The 20,164-nt window shown below is 36.8% G+C and overlaps 1 protein-coding gene and 1 pseudogene across 3 annotated transcripts in view; one reads left to right on the top strand and one right to left on the bottom strand.

The window, feature by feature from the left end:
• LOC129639244 (serine/threonine-protein phosphatase 4 regulatory subunit 3-B-like) overlaps window positions 1-20,164 on the top strand; it is a 268,516-nt gene that overhangs the window by 112,564 nt on the left and 135,788 nt on the right. For 2 of the 3 annotated variants that reach the window (XR_008708297.1, XM_055564287.1), the window contains exon 4: window positions 1,149-1,210. The gene's annotated coding sequence lies outside the window, so the exon portion shown is untranslated. The remainder of the gene's footprint in view (window positions 1-1,148; window positions 1,211-20,164) is intronic. The other variant, XM_055564288.1, reaches the window with a different exon arrangement.
• LOC129639245 (dynein light chain 1, cytoplasmic-like) lies at window positions 1,445-1,713 on the bottom strand (annotated as a pseudogene).

A 20,164-nucleotide genomic window follows, 5' to 3' on the forward strand; every position in this document is an offset into this window, starting at 1 on the left:
CACAAAATTCATGATGAAAGTTAGCAACACAATTGTTAATAATGCTTAGATTTCACCCACCACAGGTTTATTGCCTTAATATGGCTCTGGATCCTTACAACCCTTTCTTCTGATAAGTAATACAGATATCTCTCACTTAACATCAGTAATATTAATACATTCTTGAAATGCAAAGTTCTAGGTGGAAATGCTTAGTTGGAGCTGATTTCCCATTGTTTGCAATGGGAAATATATTTCTCATTACACATGTGTAGAGCAATGATCTTTGAAAGAAAGGAAACAAACAAAGTGAGTCCTATGATCATTCACCGTAATACCTAGGTAGAGTTTTCAGACCAGAGTGCAGGGTGGTGAAAGTCAGGGTTAGCCCCTCTGTGAGAGTTGAACAGATGGACGTGGGAATTTGGGAACATCAGGGTCTGCAGTTCCTAGGGCAGGGTAAAGCAGGAGAGTTGCAATGAGAGAAAGCTCTGAAGATCTGCAGAAGGAACCCCCCTCCCTGCACCCCCAAGTCTTCATCTGAGTATTTATCAAAACATTCATCTGAGGAAGCTACGTGAAGCCAAGGGAGGAATAACCTGAAAGAAGCTGGCAGAAAAATCTCTAGGCTTAAGTGGAACACAAATGATTGGTGTTCTCACCAGCCTGAGTAGAAAAATTGTAATATGTGAGGTATCAGGTAAACTGTTCAAAAGGATATTGGCTCACTTCAGGGGCAAGATAAGATGTAAACCAAAAGCTTTTCTGGCCCTACTTAACAAAGCTTAAAAACAGGTTTAAAAGAATCAAACCCAAAGGGAAAAAATGAAGACAACCTCACCAAGACAGTCAAAATCAATTTGCTTAAAATCAGTGATAAAGAGGGGGGAACACATTTTGCAGAAAGAAGCAAATATAAGAATTATAACAGACTATTGTTTTGAAAAAAAGTATGAATCAGAAGACTGGAGCAATATCTTCAAAGTGCTAAAAGAAAATAACAGCAACCTTCAATAATACAGCCAGTAAAAATATCTTTAAATAATGAAAGTGAAATATTTATTCAAACATACAAAAAGTGAAATCATCACTAGCAGAAATACAATTTAATTTTTATTTATTTTAAAACACACATTTCTCTAACAAATGTATTTATTTTGTTTTTAAAGGGAGTGGACTTTGAAGAGGAAAAACATTCAGCAGAGAGAAAAGAAACAGAACATATATAAATGTAAGTTGTTTTATTAATTGTTTTAGAACCACAACAAATTAGTACAGAGATGCCTATAAAGCAAAACAAAAAGCTTTGAAAGATTGAGGTGTTGCCTTAGACAAGGCGGAAGATTTAAGTCTGGTGTTTGGAATTTAGGCTCAAGTCCTCGTTTTGTTTTGTTTTGTTTTTTAATTTTTTTATTTTGTCCTCGTTTTTTAATGAATCACTGGGTGTGTGCAGCAGTCTGTGCTTTTAGCCAGATTTGAAGAGAAGAATGATCACTTGGCCCAGGTAGAAGTAGATGAAGTGTTTGGCTTAATGTGTTATGTAACTACTGAAGTTCTAGCTCATGATTCAGTGCCAGGTGGGATTGTGTTTCTTGTTAGACTCCTTCTTAATATAGGCTGCAGTGTCATCTCTACGTTATATTTTTCCAATGCCTAAGTAGCCCACTCCACCAAGTCATGTTGCATTTCTTCTGACATAATGGCAATTTTGATCACAGCAATTTGGTCGCACATAGTTACACTGAAGTAGGGGCTGGCTCCCTGCTTATTTAACTTATATGCAGAGTACATCATGAGGAACGCTGAGCTGGAAGAAGCACAAACTGGAATCAAGATTGCCAGGAGAAATAACAATAACCTCAGATATGCAGATGACACCACCCTTATGGCAGAAAGTGAAGAGGAACTAAAAAGCCTCTTGAGGAAAGTGAAAGTGGAGAGTGAAAAATTTGGCTTAAAGCTCAACATTCAGAAAACGAAGATCATGGCATCTTGTCCCATCACTTCATGGGAAATAGATGGGGAAACAGTGGAAACAGTGTCAGACTTTATGTTTTTGAGCTCCAAAATCACTGTAGATGGTGATTGCAGCCATGAAATTAAAAGACGCTTACTCCTTGGAAGGAAAGTTATGTTCAACCTAGATAGCATATTAAAAAGCAGCGATATTACCTTGACAACAGAGGTCCGTCTAGTCAAGGCTATGGTTTTACCAGTGGCCATGTATGGATGTGAAAGTTGGACTGTGAAGAATGCTGAGCACCGAAGAATTGATGCTTTTGAACTGCGGTGTTGGAGAAGACTCTTGAGAGTCCCTTGGACTGCAAGGAGATCCAACCAATCCATCCTAAAGGAGATCAGTCCTGGGTGTTCATTGGAAGAACTGATGCTGAAGCTGAAACTCCAGTACTTTGGCCACCTCATGCGAAGAGGTGACTCATTGGAAAAGACCCTGATGCTGGGAGGGATTGGGGGCAGGAGGAGAAGGGGACGACAGAGGATGAGATGGCTGGATGGCATCACCGACTTGATGGACATGATTTTGAGTAGACTCCGGAAGTTGGTGATGGACAGGGAGGCCTGGTGTGCAAAGAGTTGGACATGACTGAGCGATTGAACTCAAGTGAACTATAGGTGAAGTAATATATTGTGAGTGTTAGAGGGGCTTCCAAGTTGGTGCTACTGGTAAAAAAAATCTGCCTGCCAGTTCAGGAGATGCAAGAGATGCTGGTTCGATCCTTGGGTCTGGAAGATCTCTTGGATGAGGGCATGGCAACCCACTCATTATTCTTGCCTGGAGAATCCCATAGAAGAGTTGGTGGGCTGCAGTCCATAGAGTGAAAGAATAAAACACAAATGAAGTGAATGAGCATGCATGCAGAGTGTTATAAGTTATCTATACTAGAAATGCAAAGCAAAATTTTACCAAAGAAAGTATATGCATTGCAAATATGCACATGAACAGATATGAACAGATAATAAAAAGATAACTAAAAATAGGTTAATTAACTTATAAATGTAAATGTTAATTGCTCAGTTGTGTCTGACTCTTAGTGCCCCATTGACTGTAACCCACCAGGCTGCTCTGTCCATGGGATTTCTCAGGTAAGAATACTGGAGTTGGTTGCCATTTCCTTCTCCAGGGAATCTTCCTGACCCAGGGATCGAACCCAGGTCTCCCACATTGCAGGCAGATTCTTTACTGGCTGAGCCACTAGGGAAGCCCCAGTTAATTCATTCCTGTGCTTAGTCAGTCAGTCATGTCTGACTTTTTGTGACCCCATGGACTATAGCCCTGCCAGGCTCTTCTGTCCATGGAGATTCTTCAGGCAAGAATACTGGAGTGGGTTGCCATGCCCTCCTCCAGGGGATCTTCCCAACCCAGAGATCAAACCCAGGTCTCCCGCATTGCAGGTGAATTCTTTACCATTTGAGCCACCAGGGAACCCCAATTAACTCATTAGGGAAATTTAAATTAAAGCAACAATGAAATACCACCATATGTTTGTTAGAATGGATTAAATTTAAAAAAATAAACTGACAACACTAAATGCTGGCAAAGATGTGGAGAAACTGGAATTCTCATGTATTGCTGTGGAAATACAAAATGGTACAGCAACATTGGAAAACAGTTTGGCAGTTTCAAGTTAAACATACACTTGCCACATGACTTAGAAACTTCCCTCTTAGATATTTACCTCAGTGAAATGATTATATTTCCATAAGTTTTATTCATAATAACAAAATTTGGAAATGATAAAAATGTCCTTCAACTGGTGAATAGATAAACAGTACAGTGTATGTGTGTAATGGGGTACTACTCAACAATACAAATTAATGAAATACTGATATTTGTAAGAATGTGGATAAATGTCAAATACATGTTGTCAAGTGAAAGAAATCAGATCCCCACATCTGCACACTATATCGATGTATTTATATAACATCTGGGAAAGGTGAAACTATAGGGACAAAAACTAATGAGTGATTGCCAGTGGTTGTGGGTGTGGGAGATAATGAATCCAAAAAAATAAAAAACAACAACGACAACAAAAATCCAAGTCGAAGAATTCCTATATTGAACCCAGGCTTATTCAGTTCTAAAACTCCTGCAGTCTTAGTAATGATCCTATGATGGATGGTGTATTCCAGGCTAATTAAAGGTAGAGAAATATGAGAGTGCATCCTCATTACACATATGAGTACTTCTCATATCCATTATTTGGGTGACTCATATTCTGAACCACCACTATTCTTGTATTACTTTCTTGGTGCTCCAAGTGTGCTTACCCAGAGCAGCAACATCAGCAGGACCCAGGAACTTGTTAGAAATACAAATTCTCAGGCTCTATTCCCAGACCTACTGAATCAAAAACTCTGGGTGGGAGTGGATTCAGTAATATGTATTTTAACCAGTCTTCCAGATGATTCTGATATGCACTAAAGCTTGAGAACTACACATCTACATTAACTCATTAGTTCTCACTAAGATAAGTAAGTGAAGTCAGTAGTCATGTCCAACTCTTTGGGACCCCATGGACTGTAGCCCACCAGGCTCCTCCATCCATGGGATTCTCCAGGCAAGAATACTGGAGTGGGTTGCCATTTCCTTCTCCAGGGGATCTTCTGGATCCAGGGATCGAACCCAGGTCTCCCGCATTGCAGGCAGACACTTTAACCTCTGAGCCGCCAGGGGACCCCTTATTTCTCACTACTTCGAACAATAAATGCAAGTTAATTGGCTTACTTTAAGTTGATCTGCTTTGGAACACTGCTCATCTGTAAAGTCCCTTATGAAATGCCAACTTTGTGAAACTTCCCATTCCTCCCTTGCCTCCACAATACATAGTTTATACCTTTATTAAACATGCATTTCCTTTCACTTTGTATTATATTTCATTGTTGCATGTCTATAACCTCCACTAGCATGCCAGTTCCATGGGGCATGGATTCTCATATCTCAAGATATATGAAACTTGTTGCCAGAATGATCTGAGTAAGAGCAAATCCAGCTGGTTATCAGTTTCCAAGGTATATAAAGTTTCAGGCTTCGTTCAAGTAAATCATTTAAATTTAGTAGCATCATCTTTTCAAACCCATCGAGATGAGGGTGGGGGTATGGCAGCCATGAAAGTATTGCTTACAAATCTACTCTGAGCTCAGTTGATCAGTAGCCTCAGTACGTCCCACAGGTTGCTTCTAGCCAGTGATGGTGTGCAGCAGGGATACAGTGATGGTGTGCAGCAGGGGTATTCCTGCAAGGTACAGGTCTTCTCTAACGAGCAACTTTGGCTCAAAGACTCCCTGTCAACCATGCTGAAACTTTCTTAAAACTACACTGTGGTCTAAGACCTTTCCTACTTAACCTTCTTTCCTTCCATTTTTTATCCACAAGTGTCCAAGTTGCATTGTAGTCTGATGGCTCCCCAAACTTCTCTCAGTCCCCTCTCTCCCTTTTCATAGCCATTTTCCCCAATAAATCTCTGCCTTTCCAATACAATATTGTAAAGTTAAAAAATAAAATTAAATTAAAAAAAATAAAATCCCGTCTTAGTGTCCACTTCTCCCAGGATCTGAACTAACATTGAGGATATTATGTATAGTTTGAGTTCCATGAATAGTTTGATTTCACATAAGCAATTGTTTTGCTTTTAATGTGTGAACGATATTATCTGGGTAAATAGCCACTTCCCCCTTGCAGACTGGCTTCTAGAAAACTAAGAACAACAGCATGCCTCTATTTCATAAGCTAATCATTTTTTCTTTAAAATGTGGTACCACTTTTATTTAAGTTATTTTTTTTATTTTGAATTTAATTGTATAGATTTTTTTAAGCTACATGAAATAATTTCTGAAAGAAAAAAAAAACACCAGAATACAAACAATCCAATTAATGGTCAAATAATAAGTGGTAGGGTCAGGATTGCTATGTTCAACCAGTGCCATAGGCTATGTACTTCATGGCTTGAACTAGATGCTCATTATGAATGGTACCATCTGAAGCTGTGTGTTGGCCCTGGGTGGTATGCTCAAAGATGGAAAAAGCATGCTAATGGCAAACCCAGATAGTGACATGAGAGATCCAGTCCAAGCAGATAATTTGGGTAACAATATATAGCTAAATAATAATAACCTTTCTAGAATACCAGAAATAGGGCTTCCCTTTTCAAAGTTAAGCTATAGAGCTCTTTATATTTCTGGAATAGAGACTTCACAATGGAGAAAATTTAGAAGTCTTAAGTACTAATAAGAACTCTTAAGGGCAAAAATAGCAGATTGATTTGAAACTGGCTTAAGTCAAAAGGTTAATCTAAAAAGCCATGTAATCACACTGTACAAAAACAACAACAAAAGCACACACAAAGCTTTAGGTAAAACCCTAACTTCGTCATGTTAGGGAGGAAAACTTTTCCTCTACTCTTTCAGATTCTGCACCTGTGGCCCTTCAAATTAACAAGATTAACAGGAGAAAAAGCATACAATTTTTATTAATATTTACATGCACAGGAGTTTAGAGAAGAGAAGTGAAACTCAAAGAAGCAGGTGGACTTGGGAGCTTATATACCTTTTAACAAAGGAAACAGGGTTAGACTACAAGGGGTGATAAATTATAGGGAAGTAACTAAGGAGTATATGGGGGAAATAATGGAAGATAAAGGCTATCTTCACAAGATCTATGTATTACAAACTCATCTTGGTGTCAACCCCAGTCTTTGATGATAAGTGTTCCTCTTGCCTCCCTGGTACTGGGACTGGAAGAGGGAGCACTATCCTCAAAGGGAAATTCATACCTGGCTTTTAGGAAGATAAGGAAAGGTAAGAGAACTCTTCCTGTGTTTGTTGATTCTCAATTGCCTTCAGCTCAAAATAATCCTTATGCCAAAGTGGCATATTTGAAAGTCAGATATTCTGATTGCCTTCAGTTTCAAACATTGTGAAAAGAACCTTGTAGAATATACATTTGTTATTTGCCATTTTTGGCTTCTCAGAAAATGAAGAGCCTCTGTTTAATTTTACACAAGTGGATTTAGATGCATTCAGCCCACCCAGTATAGCTGCTTTCTCCATATTGGTCAGTTCCTTTTCCTTCATTTTTGGACCAATAAAGCTGCCAGCACCTCCTGGGACCACATGCTTCTGCATTCAGGTTCAGCAGGAAACATGATTTTCCAAATCATGATTTTCCAAAGAGTTAAGTGAATGAATGAATGAATAAACACACCATTTTTCTATTTTTATATCAATTTGAGATAATTTACTGATAGCTAAATGTGAGTGATAAATTAAACTGTAATAGTAGTAGATTTGGGGCTTCCCTGGTGGCTCAGATGGTTAAGAATCTGCCTGCAATGTGTGTTCGATCCCTGGGTTGTGAAGATTCCTTGGAGGAGGGCATGGCAACCCACTCCAATATCCTTGCCTGGAGAATCCCATGCACAGAGGAGCCTGGCAGGCTGCAGTCCATGGGGTAGCAAAGAGTTGGACACAACCGAGCAACTAAGCATACACAGTAGTAGATTTTAAGTTATAATTAAAATGGGATTAATAATGAATTATAAAATCTTTAAGGGTAAGAAACATGTTGTCTCTAAACATGGAAAATCAACCACAAACACAGATGAATTGTAAGACCCCAGCTATCTAGAGTAATTTGTTTCAGCCCTAGGGTTTTGATGCAACACAGTTTTTTGGGAAAATAAAATATGTCAAACACCCTGTGTTTCTACTGACATTAATAGAAGTCACTTGCATACATCAGGTCTTGACTCTTATCCAGAAGTATTGAAATAATAGTTTTAAAATGTCACTTTCAATATGAAACATTGATGATTGAAGCATCTTTTTTCCCTATGAATGTTAAACGTCGAAGTAGAATGGCCAGTTGAATGAATGTTGAATCGGCAGGAAACAAAGTATTTGTTATATTCTTGAATTCCTCTATGCCAAGCAAAAATTACTTAGGTCTTCTATGTCTCAGCTTCCTTGTGTCTTAGTAGAATCTATTTCAGTAGGGTTGGTTTAGAAGAAAACATCATATTTGGTACAGTGACTAGCACAGCTCCTGATGCTGATAAAAGATGACTATCAACAGCATTTCAAGCATGATATTTTAAAATGATCACATATTTATTGGGCAGGTATTAGGAACTAATTATTAGATATGTTGATGGTTTCATTAAGAAGATAATTCAGTTTACTTATTAAGTCATTCCAAATATATGTATTGTGCTCTTTTGAATATTGGGCTTCCCTGGTGGCTCAGATAGTAAAGAATCTGCCTGCAATGCAAGAGACCTGGGTTCCATCCCTGGGTCAGAAAGATCCCCTGGAGAAGGAAATGTCAACTCACTCCAGCATTCTTGCCTGGAGAATCCCCATGGACAGAGAGGAGCCTGGCAAGCTACAGTTCATGGGGTCACAAAGAGTCGGACATGACTGAGCAACTAACACTTTATACTTCTTTTGAATTTTAAGCACTGTGATAGACCCAACAGATGACTGAGTAGAAGTATCTGTCCACAGTTTATGATTGGTCAGGAGGTAAAAATAATTTAAAATTAATGTTAAAAATCTAACCAAAAAAAGACAAACAAAAAATGACAAACTTCTAGATAAGAAAACAGATGGGTGGCTATCCAAATAGGGGTGGGAGTCTGGAAAATGGGTAAAGGTGGTAAAAAAACACAAGCTTCAGAAAAACTACAAACTTCAGTTATAAAACAAATATATCTGGGTATGTTATGTATAGCATGGTGACTGTAGTTAACAACACAGTGTTGTATATTTGAAAGCTGCTAAGAGGTAGATCTTAAAAGTTATCATCACAAGAAAAATAAATTTGTAGCTGTGTGGTGATAGATGTTAACTAGACTTATTATGGTAGTCATTTCACAATATATACATATATCAATTCATTATGTTGTACACTTGAAGCTAATGTGTCATATGTCAGTTACATTTCAACTTAAAAATTAATGTTAAGCAAAAATAATAAAATTATGTACTGAACTCTGCTTAAGGGACCAGAGTGATAACAAACTATCAATGTCAAGATACCTGGTATACTAATAATAAAAGCTAGCATTCATTTACAGTTCATTATGAGACAAGGCTTCCCAGATGGCACTAGTGGTAAAGAACCTGCCTGCCAATGGAGGACACATGAAAGGCTCGGCTTCAGTCCCTGGGTTGGGAAAATCCTCTGGAGTAGGAAATGGCAACCCACTCCAGTATTCTTGCCTGGGAAATTCAATGGACAGTGTAGCCTGGCGGGCTTTAGTGCATGGGGTTGCAAAGAGTTGGACATGACTGAGCACATGGAGACTGTTCCAAGCTCTTTTTATATATTAACTTATTTAATCCTTACAACCCAGTGAAATAGATGCCATTATTTTCCTTAGTTTCTAGTTAAGGACACTGAGGTACAGAAAAGTTAAATAACTTTCCTAAAGTTGTTCAATTAGTCAGAGGCAAAATTAACCATCCTCAGCCATATGATTTTGGGGTCTGAGCTCTTGGTTGTAGTGCCACTCTGAGACATCAGAGGTGCCTTTGCAGAAGGAGTAATATAATAATTGAATCTGGAAGAATGTGCAGGATTTGAACCAGGCAGATTTGGGTGAAAGACATTTCAGTGAGAGGGAGTAGCATGTGTATTGGCAGATAGAACAGGTTATATCCAGGCTCCTTACAACGAATTTGCCATGTCTGTAGCCCAGGTCCATTATAAAGAATCCTGAGGTGGGCAGACTAGTTAGGAAGTTACAGTTCAGGTGAGAGAAAATGAGGGAACAGGCTGTGCTGGTGCTAAGTGGAATGGAGTACTTGTTACATGGTAAATTCTGTAGGGAATACAAAAATGGATGGGGCATAACCTTGTTCTCAAAGGGTGTATACCCATATGGGAAGAGAGATGGTTCATACTAGACTGTAAATTTTGCTGAAAATACAAGCTTTGACAAGATGAGAGAGAAAGTTGACCTTCACAATTAGAGAGAAAAAAATGCTAATTTTAACATTGATAAGTATAGGATAATTTTAAGGATAAAACATGATTTCCATGACTACACAATCAGAAATAACCAGCTTTGAAGCAGTTGCCAGAAAAATATTCCAAGGCTTATTTATGGGTTCAAAGTTAAATTTGTCAGTAATATAATTCTTTTAAGAAAGGAAGGATGAAAATGGGATATGTACACTGAAGCGAAGGCTCTAAAAACAGCAAGCTTTCCTCCCACAGCTGTCAGCAGTGGTCAAGTGTTAGGAGAATACTTTGTCTGCTTTGGGGCTTTGAAATCAATATCAGTAACTTAGAGAGGGTACAGAATGTGATAAAGGATTTAGGAAATAGGAGCACCAAACATATAATAAAGGTATTTCTGACTGTTCTGAACTACAGTGACATGTGCAAACATGCCAAGAGCAACCCACATCTAGAAAAGATATAGGCTCTATTTTTTTTTAATGGGCTTTACATTTTAAAAGTTTCAACTACTTTATCTGGAGATAACTTTGAATATACATACTTCTTTTATGTTCTGAAATTTCCTGGAAAATTAAATACAACATGTATTTTAATGAAGCACCATAAGTGTTAAAATTAAAGATGGAAGGGCTTGGGCATCATGAAAATTAGAATTTTCTTTAATATCATTATCTCAGCCCATTTGAACACATCTAAGATTTTATATCACTGTTAAAACACTTTGAAACAAATTAACATTTACTAAAGAAGCTTTATGATTGCATTTGGAAAATTCTGACATGATGGTTTTCACGTAACATTAGCAATCAGATATATTTACTCATAAAAATTTAATTAATTAAAATTGTTCCTTATATATACATGCATATATAAAAGTCATAGACATATGACCTTGATGAATAAACATTTGCTAATATATTTTGTATACTTTTGTAAAGTACTTAATGTGTGTTAGGCAATTTTCCAGGTGTTTGGGATTCATCAGTGAACAAAATAAACAGACAAAATATGCTGCCTTCCTAGAGTTTATACTCTACCGGAGGAAGGAAGACAGTGAAAAATAAGCATAATAAATGAATAAACGTTCTAGTGTGTTAAAGCTAATGAGTAATGTAGAAAAAGGAAACCCAAACAAAACAAGCTTAAGGAAATCAGGATGGGGCTGGGTGGGGCTGAGAACAAGGTGCAGAAGTAAATAGAGGTCAGAGTTGCATCTTTGGGGAAATGAGAATTGAGCAAAAACTCAAGAGGAAGAAGACAGCCATGGAAAGATACATAATACTCTGGTGAAAGACTGTTCCAGGCAAAGGAAATGGCTAGTGCAAAGGGCCTAAGAGAAAAGGGTGCCTACGTGTTTGTGACAGCGATGAAACCAATATCACTGGGGCAGAGTGAGCAAAGGAGAAAAATGAAGAGATCAGAGAAATGGGGGGATGCAGACCATGTAGGGCCTTCTAGGCCATGGCAAACTTTGATGTTTAATTCTGAATAAAATGGAGCTACTGGAGAGTTTTGACTAGAGGAGTGACATGGTCTGACTTCTGTATTACAGCATCACTGGCCACAGTGTTGAGAAGAGACTGTAAGGAGTGAAGGATAAAAACAGAAGACCAGTTTGAATAGTGTAGTGCAATAATCCAGACAAGAGAGGATGATTCCAAAATCATAGCAGTGGAGGTGGTAAAAAGTGGCTGAAACTGAATGAATGGAAAAAGTAATTTCAATATTTTAGTTTAGTTTAGTTTTCAGTTTTCCACTATAGATCTTAATGGAGTTTTCTGAGGTCTTCAAAGTGCTGTGAGAAAATATTTATTTAGTCCCCACTTTTTATCATAGATTCATAGCAGACACTGAAGGATATGCAGTAGGTAACAAATGCCCATCCTAGCCTTAAAAGTGTCTGCACTCTACTTCTAAGTAGTTTGCTATCAATTTAGAAGGTAGATGAATGTGTGGGAAATTTGACTGTAACCCCACCAAGGGATAACTTAGCTATTCTGATTGGTAGAAAGGAATCATCTTTTTAGCTCAGTGCTCCAAAACTGTCCTTCTTGAAGTTAATCACTATGGAAGGAAGATGTCTTTCCATCAATTTGAACAATAACATTGATCTGTGCTGCCCCAAAAATGTAATTGTTGGTTACATGTGATAGTTAAATTTAAGCTAAAACTGTTAAAAATTAAATCAAAACTGAAATTTAGTTCCTCAGTCATAATAGCCACATTTCAGGTGCATTATAGCCGCATGTGGTCAGTGGCTCCTCTATTGGACAGAACAGACTTACAACTATTCCATCATCCCATAAAGTTCTGTTGGATAGCACTGGCTAGGGACTTGTAAGGAAAATTATATACCAGATGTTCTTGGTATCCCTCTTTACAGATTCTCTCAGTTCGGAGAACTACAAAAAAGAATAGGAAAGAAAAATCCCTTATGTATTCTAATTAAATACCAGCCCTGTGTTTTTCCCGTTTCTTTTGTATTTGTCTTTCATGACTTTTTTCTTTTTCCTTTTTCTTTTTTGTCTTGAATTTCTTGGTGCTATCTATTTTTTTCTACCACCTAGAATTAGAAATCAATTCTTTTGTTTCAAATGTGAATTTTTCCCCCTAATTATAAGCTGCTACTTTATATAACAAAAGAATTGATTTCTGAAAGCACTATTCAGACATTAACAAAACCAACAATTGGAATTATCATTCAAATCAGTGTCCCTTGTGAGCCTTAACAGGCAGTGGTAAAACATAGTCTTATTTTTAGACTCCTCCACATTCATTTACTTTATGCTTTTTAATCAATCCTATATGATAGAAGGCATCTTACTTTGCTTCTTACATTACAGCTTGCTTTCTTATCTTTTTTGTGCGGTGCTACCCATTTGAACTGAAACAGCAAGTGTGGATTTATTCAACTTAAAGGATGAGTTATTTTCTTGGGGAACAAATAATAAATATTACATATTAAATTAATGATTCTAATATGAGACTGCTTAAATTCTTTAAGTAATTTCTACTTACTGTCTCCTCTGGGGCCAGGTTAATTTGAAGTTTTCTAGAAAGCTAGCCTTGGGATTTGATCAGTTTACTTTTCACTCAGGTTCACTTCCTCCCCCTCTTTCCCATGCTCTGCTCTATATCACAGACCACAGATAGATGATTTATGCAAACTACACTTCCCAGATCCCTGCCAAATTGATTCTTTTGGGGCTTCACCAATGGGAGCACTGGCTGGGGCACTGGAGGTGAGAAGCCAAAGTATGTCTTCCTCTGTCTTTCCTTCCCCTGTTATCTTTATCAGTGTCCATAGTAACTCTGGTTGCAGCTCCCGCAAGGCAGCACATTGCTCTGCAGTGCCAGCTCCAACCTTGCAGCTCACTCTATGACTTCAACTCCTGCCAAGATGGGCACTCCTTCCTGTTTCCAGATTCAGCTTGGTAGCTAGATTTGCTGCCACTTGAACAGCCCCTCCTCTGAGTTTTTAGCACCTGTAATAGACCTCAGACCTGGGCTCTGGGTACCCAGGTCTGGTAATAGACTTCAGACCTGGGTAACATCAGCTCCTTCTATGGTCTTTCCAGCATAATAATGATATCGGCTTTTTATATTTGATAATCTCAAATTATCTAAACTCTCTGCCCTCTTCCTGTTATTTTGTCAGCTCATCTAACAGTGTGAGACCAGCTTCTCGTATAAAACTCCCTTTACTGAACTGCCTGATGTGCCTTCTCTTTTCCTAATTATACTATACTGATAAACCCCAATAGAATGGTATCTAAAAGTAGCAGGTAGGCACAAAAACAAAAGACCTCAGGGTCAGAAGAACTGTGTTTGAAACCTGAACATTCCAATTCCTTAGTGTGTGACTGAAGAAGATACATACTTTGAGTTTCAATATCCTCATCTGTTAAGTTTGGAAAATAATTCCAGTTCCATTGGTTGATCATAAATACTTAACGAGATTATTTAAGTGAGGGCATTTAGAAAATATCTAGCAGGCTATACCTAGTGAATGTTTAAATGATTATGAAAACGTTTTCTTCCTTCATTTAGAAAGCAGTGTCACTGTTGTAACTTTAGCTCTTGGATCTTTATCTAATTAGCAGACCTCAAAAAAGATTGATCTGAAAGAAAATCTAATCCTTTCGGGTTCATATGTGTTTATATTTGCATTACTATTTTTCTTATAAGCTGTGTGAAGGGTTTATTCTTGCTATTAAAAAAGACTGCTTAATTCATCGAAAGTAAATCATACTCAGGCTATTGCGCAATCTTTTACACTAAAATGTATATTCTAGGGTTCCTGAGTTTTTCTGTCTTTGAAGGGCAATGGGAGAAATCTATCCACAATTTTATTAAGCCCTCCTTTCCTATTGTTACGAAGACATTCATTTCTGGTAGCCTAAAACTAAGTGGTGTGATATGCAAACAATATTATGAGCAAAATCTTCCAGCAGTGAGTGCAGTTTTCAGATACCAGCCACTGAGGCCTACCTCTTGTCATTGGCAAATACATTTAAAACTTCCTTGTTTCAGGCAAAAGTGTTTCCCTGTAATTAGAGCAATTCCAAATATTAGAGGATTATGTTTTAACCAACTATTTATGTTTTATCACATTTTATTGTGAACTATAATATATATTGAGGAAACTATACAAAGTAGGAATTTACAACTCAGTCCTTTCTCATATAATGAACTTCTGTTCAATGATCCTCATGATCAAGGAATAGAGTCATCGACCTAAAAACCTCATTCAGACTCTATCATATCACTACATCTCTCTTTGAAAGAGAATATAAATTTTATGGTAGCTATTTCCTTCTTTTCTTTATAGCTTTACTTCCTTAGAATGTGTCCTTAACCAGTATGATTTATGTGAATCCTATCCTTTATGTTACTCAAATGGAGTAATGTAGACGAAGTGTTCTACACTTAACTTCTCAGTGTTATGTTTGTGGTGAACATACATGTAGTTCTAATTAATTCATGTTGATCTTTCATAATATTTCATTTTTTGACTTATAATTTTTTTTATCCATTTTACTTTTCAATGAGTTTGAGAGTATTTCCAGTTTGAGATGTTACAAAGAATGCTGCTAACATATTTTTGTATATGTTGCTTGCTATATATGTGCCAATATTTCTTTAAGGTAGAGATGTGGGAGTAGAATTTCTGAGTTTTAGAGCAAGAATATCTTCAATTTTGGTAGATAATATCAAACTGTATTTCAGAATACTTGAAACAATTTAAATTCTTATCAACACCTTAATAAAATTCCCATTGCCGACATCCTTGACAATAGCAAGTATTGTGTGTGAATGTGTGTGTGTGCTGAAATGCTTGTGTTTCTTAAATTTTAGTGGTATCTCATAATTTTAATATGTACTGTGTTGACTGGTAGTGAATTGAACATATTTTACATATTTGTAGACTACTTGGACATCTTTTTCTGGGAAAGGGAAATTGCAGGTTCATTTTATCCCCTATTTTCTCTTGGGTTATGAGGCTTATTCTTGTTGATTTTTCATTCTTTCTTTTTCAGGAAGCCAGTTCTTTAACAGCTGTGTGTTTTTATAAATGTCTTATACTGCTCTGGCTCTTTTGCCACTCTAATGATGGCATCTTTTGATGAACAACAGTGAAGTAAAAAGTTGACTAAATGGACTACATTATAATTAGGAACTTTTATTGTCTCAAAGATTAATTGGGCAAAAATTCTCAACAAATCAACAGTTCTTAGCAAATCAAATCCAACAGCATATTAAAAGCATTATTCACCATGACCAAGTAGGATTCATCCCAGGAATGCAAGTGTGGTGACATAAGGAATTTAATCAATGTAATACATCACAATAAAACCAGGAGAGAAGCACATGATCATCTCAGTTGATGTAGAAAAGTCATTTGACAAAAATCTAGCAGACTTTCATGATAAAAAAAAAAACTCTCAAAAATTTGGACTAGAGGGAAAATTTCTTAACATGTCAAAGTTTAATTATGAAAAACCCATAGCTAACATCTGTCATACTCAATGGTGAATAACTAAAAGCTTTCCCTGTAAGATTAGGAATGGGACACAGATTCCTGTTTTCACTCCTGCTAGTTAATATTTTTTGGAAATTCTAGTCAGAGCTATTAGATAAGAAAAATAAGAGGCTTCCAAACTGTAAAGAAAGTGGTACACCTATCTTTATTTGCAGATCACATGATCCTATACTTAGAAAGTCCCAATCCCCATGAAAACTACTAGAGCCAATAATTGAATTCAGCAAAGGTGTGGGGTACAGGAACAATATGTGAAAATCAGCTTTGTTTCTTACATACCAGCAATGAACAATCTGAAAAAGAAATTACAAAAGTGGTTCTATTTACAGTAGCATCTAAAAGAATTAAATCTTAGTAATAAGTAAAACTAAGGAGGTGAAAGACTTATACAAGGAAAACTACAAAACATTGCTGAAACAAAACTACAAAACATTAATAAAGATCTAAATATATGAAAAGATATCCTATCGTTAGAGCTAAGAAGACTAGCATTATAAGATAATAATACTACCTAAAGTCATCTACAGATGAAATACACTTGCTACAAAATTCCTAACAGCCTTTTTCACAGAAATGGAAAAGCTAAACCTCAAATTCATATGGAACTGCAAGGGGCACTGAATACCCAAAACAATCATGAAAAAGAATGAAGTTAGAGCACTCACACTTCTTGACTTTGAAACTTACTACAAAGCTACAGTAATTAAAGCAATAAGGGAAGATATATAGACCAATGAAAAAGAATAGATAGCGCAGAAGTAAGCCCTCATATATATGGTCAATTGTTTTTTGACAGGGGTGCCAAAACCTTGCAATGAAGAAAGGACAGTCATTATAAGAAATGGTGCTGAGAAAACTAGATGTTTACTTCCAAAAGAGTGAAGTTTCACCTTTACACCATATATAAAAATTAACTAAAAATAAAACATAAATTTAAGAGCTAATATGACAGAGGTCCCTGACTTATAATTTTTTTAACTTTATGGTGTTGCAAAAGTGATACTTATTCAGTAGAAACCATACTTTCAATTTTGAATTTTGATGTTTTTCTAAGCTAGAAATATGTGGTACCATACTATTTCATGTTACTGGGTAGAAGCAACAAGCTGCAGCTACTAGTCAGCCACAACATCCTGAGGGTAAACAACCAATATACTTACAACTATTCTGTACCCATACAACCATTCTATATTTTACTTTCAATACAATATTTGATAAATTATTAGGTTGTCCAATAATAAGTTGTTATGGAAAAACCCAAACAAACTTTTTGGCTAACCTAATACATGAGATACTAATACTTTATTATAAAATAGCTTTTGTGTTAGATGATTTTGCCTAAGTGTTCTGAGCATGTTTAAGGTAGACCAGGCTAAGCTGTGAAATTCAGTGGTTTATATGTATTAAATGTATTTTCAGCTTACAGTATTTTCAGTTTACAGTGGTTTTATTGGGATATAACCCCATCATAAGTCAAAAAAAATCTATATAATATTCTTGTAAGAAAACCTCAGGGAAAGTCATGACATAGGATATGTCTGTGATTCCATGAATTTGACACCAGAAGCATAAGCAACAAAAGAAAAAATTATGTGTGTGTGTTTATATATACATGTGTGTGTGTGTGTGTGTGTGTATATATATATATATATATATATATATATATATATATAAACTTCATCAAGAACTTTGTACGTTGAAGGACACTATCAAGAAAGTAAAAAGACACCCTATAGAATGGAAGAAATTATTTGTAAATCATTCATTTCCTAAGGGATGAATATCCAGAATATATAAAGAATTCCTACAACTCAAGAACAACAAAAATAAACAACCCAATTAAAAATGGACAAAAAAGACTTAAATAGACATTTCTTTAAAGAAGATATACACATCCCCAATAAATACATGAGAATATGCTGAACATCATTAGTCATTATTGAAATATAAATCAAAACTGCAATGAGATAACCTGTCATGCATACTAGAAAAGCTATAATTTTTTTAATGGAAAATAACATCTGTTGGTGAGAATCTTGAGAAATTGAAACCCTAGTGCATTGCTGGTGGGAAAGTAAAATGATAAGGCTACTGTGGGAAATGGTTTGGCATTTCCTCAAAAGATTAACCATAGAACTACCATATAACCCAGAAATTCCACTGCTAGGTATATATCCAAATATTTTAAAGTATGGAGACAGACATTTGTACACTAATGTTTATAGCATCATTTTCCACAATAGTCAAAAGGAGCAAACAGCCCAAGTATCCATCAGCAGATGAGTGCATGAACAAAATGTTATATGTAAAATGGAATATTAATCAACCATTAAAAAGAATGGACTTTCTCTACAAATAACAAATGCTGGAGAGGGTATGGAGAAAAGGAAACCCTTCTACACTGTTGGTGGAAATGTAAATTGGTACAGCCACTATGAAAAACAGTATGGAAGTTCCTCAAAAAACTAAACATAGAGTTGCCATCTGATCCAGCAGTCCCACTCCTATATTTATTTCTGAACAAAGTGAAAGTGAAGTTGCTCGGTCGTGTCTGACTCTTTGAGACGCCATGGACTGTAGCCTACCAGGCTCCTCTGTCCACGGGATTCTCCAGGCAAGAGTACAGGAGTGGGTTGCCATTGCCTTCTCCAGGGGATCTTCCCAACCCAAGGATCGAACTCAGGTCTCCCACATTCCAGGCAGACACTTTAACCTCTGAGTCACCAGGGAAGCCCAAAGTGAAAGTGAAGTCGCTCAGTCCTATCTGACTCTTTGCGACCCCATGGACTGTAGCCTACCAGCCTCCTCCCTCCATGGGATTCTCGAGGCAAGAGTACTGAAAAAGATACATGCACCCCTATGTTCACAGCAGCACTATTTACAATCACCAAGAAATGAAAACAACCTAAATGTCCATCAACAGAAGAATGGATAAAGAAGATGCAGTATACACACACACACACACACGCACACACAATGTAATACTAATCAACCATAAAAAAGGAGATAATGCAGTTTGCAGCATCATAGATAGACTAGACATTATCATACTAAGTGAAGTAAGAAAGAGAAGCACAGATACCATATGACATCACTTACATGTGGAATCTAAAATATGACACAGATGAACTTAGTTACAAAACAGAAACAGACTCATAGATAACAGAGTTGTAGTTGCTACTGGGGAGGGGTGGTGGGGAGGAATGGATTGAGAGTTTGAGATTAGTAGAGGCAAACTATTATATGTAGGATGGATAAACAACAAGGTCCCATTATATAGCACAGGGAGCTATATTCAGTATCCTGTGATAAACCATAATTGGAAAAGAATATGAAAATGTGTGTGTGTGTGTGTAACTGAATCACTTTGCTGTACACCAGAAACTAACACAACTTTACAAATCAACTGTACTTCAATGGAAAATAATTTTTTTAAAAAAAGAATGAAATTTTGATATATGCTACAACATGGATGTACCTTGGAAACATGGTAGTGCAAAACTACTCACTTAGACCTATGTATCGTCTGCACCTCTGACACTATGGTTATTCTTATTATGGCACCTTTGTACAAACAATGAGGAGGCTTAGGGCAGAGGCTGGTTGAACTTCACTGGGTAGATTAACTTAATCCCCTGGCTTTTCACTGTCTAGTGCTGGATGCTCTCTTTTGGGCATGAAAATGAGAAAAAGATCTGCCTACTTTATGATCACTGTGATAGGTCTATTCATATGCTTGTTTCTCAGACCTCCTTGATTATGCTCTTCCATTTATGCTCCTTCCAGGCAGCTGTCCAATCAGCAAACATATTCAACACTGCACAGTATTCTATGCATATTCTAACCCAGGCTGCTTATTACTTTACATCAAGTTGACCAGATACACTGTTTGAAGCCATATCCATTGGGAGGGTTTCCCCTTACCAGCATCTTATGGCTTAACTTAGAGTGAGGCTGTATCTAATGTAATGTAGTATAATGTACATTACATTACATGTAATGTAGGAGTAGTAGTAAACTTTCAGCTTTCACCAGTATATTGAGCCAGTTCGTCTATGAACCAGGCTTTCAGGGAATTCCCATTGGAGAAGTCCTCAGAGCAGCAGCAATAGGTATAAAATAGGTCTGTGCTACCTTTTTGAGTACCTTCCTTGGCT

The sequence above is a fragment of the Bubalus kerabau genome, chromosome X, assembly GCF_029407905.1.
Source record: "Bubalus kerabau isolate K-KA32 ecotype Philippines breed swamp buffalo chromosome X, PCC_UOA_SB_1v2, whole genome shotgun sequence".
Classification (NCBI taxonomy): domain Eukaryota; kingdom Metazoa; phylum Chordata; class Mammalia; order Artiodactyla; family Bovidae; genus Bubalus; species Bubalus kerabau.